This window comes from Camarhynchus parvulus, chromosome 5, assembly GCF_901933205.1.
Source record: "Camarhynchus parvulus chromosome 5, STF_HiC, whole genome shotgun sequence".
Lineage (NCBI taxonomy): Eukaryota > Metazoa > Chordata > Aves > Passeriformes > Thraupidae > Camarhynchus > Camarhynchus parvulus.
The window spans coordinates 47,107,360-47,115,342 of NC_044575.1; the positions used below are offsets into that span (position 1 = coordinate 47,107,360).

The following is a 7,983-nucleotide window of genomic DNA, read 5'->3' on the forward strand; positions in this document are numbered from 1 at the left end:
CGGGGCCGCGGGAGCTGCGGCCAGCGGGCGCGACACACCCGCGCTCGGCCGCCATGCAGCTCCCGGCGCGCCATCTCCTACCTGCTCGGACCGGACCCAGCCCGGCGCTTCTCCCTACTACAGGCCGCGTCTCATTGTGTTCCCGCCGCCGCCATTTCCCCGCCGCCGCCGCTTCAGTCCCCGCAGCTGTCAGGTCCCTCCATTCACCTGGGCCCGGGACGGCCTCCCCCTCCCTCCCTCGCCCCTGCGCTACGGCCGGCGCTACGCAAACGGAGCGCCGCCCCCGCCCCTCCCGCCCGTACCAACAGGGGCCGCCCAGCGCCCGCGGCGCAACCCCGCTCCGAGAATTCCGCCCTGCGCAGTCCGCACGCTCCGCATCCCCCCACGCTATGAGAGGAAGCAGGCGATTGGCGGCCGCAGCCGGGTAAAAGGTGAAAGGTTCGCCCGACGGCCAATGGGAGGGCGGGATACAGCGACTGCCGGAGAGCCGCGGGCGCTCACGTGCGCGCGCGTTCCCGCCCCTCCGCCGGGGGAGCGGAGCGGGCGCTCGGCCGTGCCCGCGGCGGGCGGGTCTCGCGTGCCGGGGCGGGGGCGGTGGGCGCGCTGAGGCGAGGGCGGTGCCCGCCATCTTGGGTGGGAGGCCTCGGCCTCGGCCTTCTCTCCTTGTGGCACTGAGGGTCACGGAGTGCCGGATCTGGGGGAATGGGGTTGTTCTATCGCACGGCAAGCCCTAGGGGAAAAAGGTGATCCCTTTTGGTGATCCCTCCCTCAGCAGCGCTGAGCTGCTCTCTGTCAAAAATCCCACCTTTCCACACACTGGTGGCTATTTCCATAAGAAGTCACCTCCCTGCTACAGGGGAAGTGTTACTTTTCTCCTGGGGAACCTTCAGTCCTTGCTGGTGCACGGCCCAGAAGGTGGAAGAAGAAAGGACAGCTGAAGGTGGTTGGGTTGGATGGGCTCCCAAGGCAGCATCTCTTTCTGTCACTGCATGAGGCAGATTGTTGCCTGGCTGGAGCACTGGTCTCACTCCAGTACTTTGGCATTGATCTAGTAGATGTTACTACTGAATATATTTAGATGTGCCCTGAAATGTCTGAAACTAAACAGCTGGTGTAGGGTGAGGTTTTCCCACCACCAAAACCCTTCAGGCAGAGGTGAACGAGTCACATTTGTGTTAAGCCAGGGGACCAAGTGAGAGTCTCCTGTGATCTCATGTGCTTGCACAATGACTGGATGGTGATCGACCTTAGTGCCTGATAAAGAAGATGACCATGAATGCGACTGCTGGCCAGCCACTGCCCTTGTAAGCTGTGTGGAAGGCAGTGTGTTTTCAGTGGAAGATCAGTCACTGCACGTCCAGCTTCCTCCTTCTATCTGCTCTCTACCAGGGACTTGCCATTGTAACACAACTGTGCCTGCAAAATCAGTATGAAAAAATAAAGCTGACTGGAGCACTCCTAAGATTCGTTTAAAACAACCCAAGTAAAATTACTTCAGATTCAAAGTGATCTAGAGGCCTGGAGTATTATCAAATTAAGTATTTTCTTGGCACAAACCTCTGCTGCTGTTTTGAGCACAACTTCGTAATGCCTGCTGTTATGTTGTTAAATGGTACAGTACTGGGTATTTTTATAGGATTGAAAGGGCATCCTTCTGTTTTTTTATGGATGGAAGAATAATTATATCCCATGACAAAAGCTGAGAAAGAGGAGCAGCTGTTCAATCTTATCCAGTGGGAACTGTCAGAGCATATGGGTCTATTTTTCCAATTTTAGCTGAAGTACTGAAGGAAATTGGCATTCTTGATTCCTTCCAACATGAAATAGAGCAGAAAGAAACCCTCCTTAGTGCAGGCCATGGTTAAATAATGAATTTTATCCATTTCAAGTAGGTTCAAAGAAAAAGCAAGCAGAATACTTAGGAAACAAAATAGACAAATACCAGGATAATTCTGGAAGTTATTTTCTTATAAAATCGGGTGTCTTTCTCCACAGCTATTTCCTCCTTGAGCCTGCCGGCTGACAGGAGTTTTTGATATAAAAGCACAGGAGAAAATGTGTGCTGTTTCTTACAATCCTGTCCCCACTACCCTCTCTCTATTCTAAGAAACAGATATTTGATGTCATATATTTGTGTAATCAGACCTAACCTTCAGAGTTTAACCCCAAATAAAAAATTTACTTTCATGTTGATTTCACAAATTCATTACAAAGATTTTTAAAGTGAGATGAACTCGTGAGATGTGAGATGCAACTGAAAAATTCCACATATTTCAAACTGGTTGGCATCAGAGTTTGGTAAAAAACCACACAACCAACCATAAAAACAAAACAGGCTGTGGGATGAAAAGGACACGCTGCCCAGCTATTAAAATCTGGAAAAGAATAAGTTACAATGTACCAAGTAACAGCCTTCCCCATATCTGTAGTACTATAAATACTGATATTTACTCTATGGAGTAACTGTTGTTAGACAACAAGAAAATAGAGACATTTATCTCCCTTTAAAAAAAAATTAGTAATGGATGGGGAGTGGAGGCTTTTCTGTTTTTTTCTATTGACTGAGATTAAAGAAAGATTATGTTTGGGTTAGAAAAGAGGAAAACTGACATTAAAAATCACTTTGTCACAATGAATTGTCTTTGTTCATGCTACAGAACTCTCCAATCACACTAGTGGAAACCAGGCATCTCAGCTCCACTCACATCAGGGTCTAAATGGACTCTGGAGAGATTCCTTCCTGCGGGACAATGGTGACCTCTGTTGTTCCCTGCTGCTGGTACCAGCCACGGTGCCTCTGGCCTCCTGTCACACCCTGGTTCAGTGAGGCACTGTGACACAAGCTGCCAGTTCCCGAGGCAGTACGTGCCCAAGTGTTGCATTCTAGCTTCTCTGGCCAGGAAAGGATGTGTCTATTCTGCACTCCACTTGGGAAATTTTTCCTTGAGGCTTTCCTCTCAAGAAGCCCCCAGTCTGGCTACCAGGTTTTCCAGCTCCTAGCTGTGAATCACTGCTGGAAAGAGCAGTTGAAAACGTTTTAAACCATGGTGCTTTTTATAACGCCTGCAATGTATTATGAGAAAAAGCTGCCGATATGATTATAGAGAAGGAAGTTGGAAGAAAGAAGATTCCCTTTCTAAACCTGAAGCTTAGATTTTAACAAGGTGTTAGGTTGCATGAATCTTTGTCTAAACTTAACCCTAAAATGCATTAAAAAAAAAAAAGGCATGCTTTCCCACTTCAGTGACCCAGACTGCGTAATTCCAGGGATATTTTCCTTAGTGCAAGAGAAACTTCAGTAATATTTTCTTTTTTTACCTCTTTAAATTACTGACATGAGGATATGAGCTGACATAGTTTGGAAACTGACCCCCTCTCTCCTGGCAACATTTCCCAGGCAAAGTTCCCTGCTTTTTCCTTGGATTTCTTCAGACAGATGATCTCCTCCATCATCTTCTACTTATAGTCTCTAGGGTATGTCTGTCACAGTGACACATCACTAAAGAAACTAAACAAATTTAAATCACTGATAAGGAAGAAGGATGGAGAAAAATAAATGCTCTGTTAGGAAAGAAATCAATTTTTGACCCTCTATAGCCACCAGTCGCTAAAAAACCACGGAGAACAAAATTTGTCAACTGCAAGATTTGTATTCAACTCTGAGCTTTGAATTCTGTTAGCTGTTCTGGAGTGCCTCACAAAGAGAGAATATTTTTAAACCAAAATTGGCTCCCAACTCCTCTAGAAATAATTTTTGGCTTTTTTTGATGCCATCAAACCTACAATGGGTTTGGATGCTGTGATTAATTTTTTCTATAAATTTAGAAATACATCAAAAGTAGAAAAAGGAAGGAGTCACAAAAGATTTTGGTGTGACTAAAAACATCTCCTGAACACGGGCAGCAAGAAGGAAAAGTTTTGCTCAGGTTTACTGATGATGTTAGCCCATGAAGAACTGAGTCCTGCACTGTTTCTTTTCAGGTTTGTGCCAGTAGGGAACTAGAGGAGCAAGCGGGAAAGGCTCTTCCTTTCTGCCTTTTCTAAAAATGGGTTCAGTGTTTCCTTTTTCCAGTCACCTGGGACTTCACCTGGTGGGGTTTTTTACTGAAAGAGGGGAGCAGTTTCACAAGTAGCTGCAATGGCACAATGCAAAAGATCTGTTGTACAACAGTTAACAGAAGTTCCTAATGTCCTTGAGATGTACCCTTGTTAATGCTCATTTATGGCTGAGAACTGAGAAATACCATTTACTATGTATAAATCTATATGTGTGTCGATTCTTGTTAACATGCAGAAAATACATATCAGCAGAGTGATAAATCTGTTCCCCAGGGTACAGAGCAACCATAAAAAAGAAATGAAAAATAATCAATTCAAAGTATTTACAGCAGATGGAGCTATACATTTTGCTTTGATCATGTGTTATATGGTATTCCAAGATAAAGTGTAGTTTGCCAAAGACTGGTAAGCCAGTGGTAGTGTCTCACCAAGGAATGGAGTTAGTCACAGAAGGCATCTCATAAATTGCTGCAATTAGCTCTCCTGGAAATAATCATTGTAACATCAGTAGAAATAGCAACTCGAGATTACCACCATATATTGGTGTCATCATAGAGAGCACAGCTCAAGTCAAAGGCTTTGCTCTCTGCACTCACCAGCTTGAAAGTTCTCCTGCTCCTGCTGGCTTTTGTTTAGTGACCGGGTAAAATGAACCCTGAAGAGAGGATGAAGGCTTCAGTTTACACTACCAGCAAGAATATGTGTGATGGCCACAGGTTATCCTTGGGAGGTCTGGGCTCCTGCACAAGCCAAGTGCATACTCAGTGTGTACACATTTGGAGGGCTCCTTATCTGAAATGAACCTTGTACTTGTCTTTGTTGCTGCCAAGATCCAGATGGATCCAGTGTGTTTCCAACACTGTACGTCCATCATCTTCAAGCTACAATAATTGTGATTACAGAGCAAGGATAAGGGAGATTATTTTTGAGTTTCTGTCAGAATTTCTTTTATCCCAGAGTAGTTAAAAGAAAACCAGTCCAATGGTTCCTGTCTTACTATGTTTGAATTTGAACTAAAGTTTGGATCTCATGCCATTGTAAGTTTACTCTGCTTCCACACACACTTGCACCCTTCCCTCCCCAGTGCACTTGCAAATTCCGCTAACCACAGTGTCAGTAGCAAAAAAAAAACAAACCACAAAACAAAACAAAAAAAAAAAAAAAAAAAAAAAAAAAAAAAACAAAAAAAAAAACAAAAAAAAAAAAAAAAAAAAAAAAACAAAAAAACCCGCCACCAAAAAAGCCCTCAAACAAAACCAAAACCCAAAGTGTATTTAGAGATTTTAAAGTTTTGGTAATGAAAGGTGGTAGATGCCTTATCCCTGGAAACATTTGGCCAGACTGGACAGGTCTCTGAGCAACCTGATTTGATGGGGGTGCTCATGGCAGAGTGGGTAGACTGGATAACATTTAAAGGTCTCTTCCAGCCCACACTCTTCTATGATTCTGGAAATCTACATTGCTAACAGGACTGGACCCAAATATCCCAAATTCTCAACGGAAGCATGAATATTCTCTTGCTTTGTACACTTAGGTGTGGGGGAGAGTGGTCCAATAGGCAGGTACAACTACTGCAGGAGTGGTTAGAAGCACTTTGAAAACATGTGAGATGATTTGATTTTGTAAAAGGATTAGAGGAATATTTACAGGTCCTAAAGTGTGATACCCATGAAACTTTTAGAGAGGAAGCATTCCTATACCTTTCCCATATGCCATTTCCTTTCAATGTGTTTATCTAATTTAGATCGATTTTTCAGGACACAGATCATGGGGCTGATTCTGAACTGTATTGCAACTCTATTGTACTATGTTTTCTTTTTCTCATATACTGCAAAGGGAATTAAGGTGTAGGGGGAGGTACATAGTAAATATGAAATAGTACTGCAGCTAATAATTTACTAATCCCCAAGTCTAAACATGTATATAGAAACAGCCCAGATAAATAAATTGTAAGAACAGTAAACAATTAAGCACAACTGTTTTTGTAAGCTTTCTTGTGGCTTCCCTTTATAAGGCCATTTTCTATGCATTAATAAATTAGTAATTCTTCCCCTTTATAAAAAATTTAAATCCATTTGTTTGTTGACCAGAAAAAAAGTTCAGATTCTTCCTCCAAAATGAAAAGTCACTTTTTGGGCAAGTGGGAAACAATGGACTTTATGAATTTGCAGTCTTTACTGAGGTCTTCTCTCCTAGAACATGCATTTAGTTTCTGGACATGAAAATGTGTAATAGATACAAAATAATATATATAACAGATACAATATATAATTATGATAATTAATAAATTGAACAAATAGAATCCACAAGACAAACCCACAGGTAACAGATTAGATACAGGAAGCCTGTCCATTTATTTCAAAATTGGAGATTCTGTAAAATAAATTGGAGCTATTCACTAGTAAATACTATTGTTCTAACAGCATAACAGTTCCTAAAAACATTTTGTTTACCAGCTATACAGAAGAATTTAGTTCTTTCTCACAAAAATTAGCTTTGATCAACTAGTGCAAACATCCAGTACAAGCCCCTGACAGAAAGTATTCAGAAGAAATGTATTTGATAGTACATGAAAATGCATTTCCTTCAGTATATCTGGACACCACTCAAATCCTCCCAGCATTTGTTCTCATTTTTAAAAAATCATCATTCCTCACCACTTGCCAAAGAGAAACATGTATTTTAAATATTACATTCCTTACTTACAAATTATTTATTTAGGATGAAGTCCCTCATTAACTCTTTAGCCATCTAGCACTTTACAGTTTAAACTAGAGAACTTTAACAAGAAAGGTAAAACCGTTTATTCAGCTTTTTACACGGCGGTATACAATAGCACAAGGTGGTATGCCTACTAAAATGTTTTGTTCAAGACAAAAGTACAAATTGAAGTTTTCATTACAGTAAAAATACTTATTTGATTTGTGTAACTTATTTGGCATTAAAATGTGACTCCATTGTTCCTCTAAAGAACTCAGCAGCATATACGTTGAAAGTTACTTGATTCACATAAGACCACTGATTTTGAAATAAACAAGAGTGATTTTCTCTTACAGTCTTAATAATGGCCATGGACCAAGGACCCCCCTGTACAAACTAGTCCTTGGACACAGCAAATTTATTATGTGAATCAAAGAGATTCCAGGAAGGCCCAGTGAAATTAAGGAAACTGTCTGGGGAATAAGATATTACCTGGCTTTAACACAGCAGTGATGACCAGGAACTAGCCTTTCTTGGAGTGGTAGGTTATAGTATTTCTTACTAGGTGAAATAATTTTTATTGGTCCTTCTGACCTTTTCATGAAGAAAAAAAATATTAATCACTCAGGGGGCAATTTTATGTTCCAGAGACACAAACTTAAGACATTTCCCTCCACTATGGGGAGAAATAATGTGGGTCTCATTTTCCAGTATCAGCAGTAGCAGCTGCTTGGAAAGGAATTGTCAAAAGTGCCACTAAGGTAGGAGGAGGTTTTCCATGTCTTACATTTAGTGGAGGAAAGAAATACTTTGATGTTCCACAATTTCAGTTAAGATAACCCTGAAATGATTATGGCACTTGAAAAAATAAGGATTAATTTTTCATCCTTTGTGAGCTCTGGAGTTGTGTGAAGCAATGGACAGAGCAAGTGAGCTACTCCACAGAGAATATGACACAATGATTTCCGTATCATTGAATGTGCATGTATCCCATCCTCCTGCATGAATGGCTTCATGATCTGGGGCTGGAATGGGTGAGGACAAGGCACACTGTGTGTCCTGTTTATATACAGACCTGAAACGTGAACAATGGTAAGTTGGGCAGCTGTAAATTAGTGTTATCAGTGGTGTGCCAGGGGAAGTTATTTACTTGACAAAAACCTGCACAATGCAGAAATACAAAGGATTTTGTGGTTTTTTACCTCCATTCAGATCTGCTACCTA

The 7,983-nt window shown here is 42.0% G+C and overlaps 1 protein-coding gene across 3 annotated transcripts in view; it reads right to left on the reverse strand.

The window, feature by feature from the left end:
* The window catches only part of DICER1 (dicer 1, ribonuclease III), a 63,207-nt gene extending 62,855 nt beyond the window's left edge, over window positions 1-352 (reverse strand). For 2 of the 3 annotated variants that reach the window (XM_030950165.1, XM_030950161.1), the window contains exon 1: window positions 82-234. The gene's annotated coding sequence lies outside the window, so the exon portion shown is untranslated. Of the gene's footprint in view, window positions 1-81; window positions 235-302 lie in introns of those variants that run through there. The other variant, XM_030950164.1, reaches the window with a different exon arrangement.
* Window positions 353-7,983: the final 7,631 nt, after the last annotated feature.